This window comes from Athene cunicularia, assembly GCF_003259725.1.
Source record: "Athene cunicularia isolate RWA chromosome 2 unlocalized genomic scaffold, athCun1 chr2_part1, whole genome shotgun sequence".
NCBI classification, from domain to species: domain Eukaryota; kingdom Metazoa; phylum Chordata; class Aves; order Strigiformes; family Strigidae; genus Athene; species Athene cunicularia.
In genome coordinates this window covers 36964790-36966480 of record NW_020799095.1, presented here as the reverse complement: position 1 = coordinate 36966480, position 1691 = coordinate 36964790, and positions in this window count along the sequence as shown.

Sequence of the window (1691 nt, the reverse complement as noted above, 5' to 3'; positions counted from 1 at the left end):
CACCCATATGTCAGCCTTAATTTGGGGCTTGGGGTTGAAATCCCAGCATTTCAGCTGGTCCACCACTAAACCATGTCTCTAAGCGGATGGTGACTCAACCACTTCCCTGGGCAGCCTGTTCCAATGATCAACAACCCTTTCAGTGAAGAAATCTCTCCTAATACCCAATCTGAACCTCCCCTGGAGCAACTTGAGGTTGTTTCATCTTATCCTATCACTTGTTACTTGGGCAAATGAGACAGACACCCACCCAGGCACTCTGCTGGGTGCTCATATTCAGCGGGCTGTCAACCAACACCCCCAGGTCCTTTTCTGCCAGGCAGTTTTCCAGCCACTCTTCCCCAGCCTGTGGTGTTGCATGGGGTTGTTGTGAGCCAAGCGCAGGACCCGGCACTCAACCTTGCTGAACCTCATACAATTGGCCTTGGCCCATGGCTCCAGCCTGCCCAGATCCCTCTGTAGAGCCTTCCTACCCCCGAGCAGACCAATGCACCTGCCCAACTTGCTGTCCTCTTCAAACTTAATGAGGGTGAACTTGATTCCCTCATCCAAATCATTGATAAAGACATTAAACAGAACTGGCCCCAGTGCTGAGCCCTGGGTGACACCACTCGTGACCAGCTGCTAACTGGATTTAACTCCATTCACCACAGTTCTTTGGGCCTGGCCATCCAGCCAGTTTTTTACCCAGCAAAGAGTATGCCCATCCAAGCTATGGGCAGCCAGTTTTGCCAGAAGAATGCTGTGGGAAACAATTTCAAAGGCTTTACTATAGCCTAGGTAGACAACATCCACAGCCTTTCCCTCATCCACTAAGCAGGTCACCTTGTCACAGAAGAAGATCAGGTTTGTCAAGCAGGACACGCTGACTGGGCCTGATCATCCGGTTGTCCTGTACATGCTGTGTGATGGCACTCAAGATGATCTGCTCCATGATACCCGATCTAAACATTCCCTGGTGCAACTTGAGGTCATTTCCTTTTGTCCCATCGTTGTTACTTGGGAGACACCTCCACATTACAGCCTCCTTTCAGGTAGTTGTAGAGAGTGATAAGGTCTCCCCTGAGCCTCCTTTTCTCTAAACAACTCCAGCTCTCTCAGCTGCTTCTCACAGCACTTGTTCTTTAGACCTCTCATCAGCTTTGTTGCCCTTCTTTGGACATGCTCCAGCACCTCAGTATCTTTTTTGTAGTGAGAGGTCCAAAACTGAACACAGGAATCGAGGGGCGGCCTCACCAGTGCAGAGTACAGGGGTGAGATCCCTTCCCTGTCCCTGCTGGCCACGCTATAGCTGACACAAGCCAGGATGGCACTGGGCATCCTGGGCACCCTGCTGGCTCACGTTTCAGACTGTGCTCCCCTCTGACCCAGTGCTTGCAGGTCCCTCACACCCACTTCCCAGAACAACTCCCTGACGTTCCAGAGACAACTTTTTCTTAACCTGCCTCCCCGAAATTCCCAATCCCACCTCACCTAAGCCACAGCACGATGACAGTCTGTTTGGGGGCCGGCTGGGAGCACGGTTCCCCCCACACCGGCGGCTGGTCGGGAAGGGAAGGCCTCACTCCAAGCGCAGCGGTGCCAGAGGGGTCAGCCACATAAGCCAGCGTCCCCGGGGCGGCGGGGCTGAGGCCCGGGCGCGGCAACAAGCGCAGGCCCGGGACCCGCGTTCCCGCCACCGCCTCTCGCCA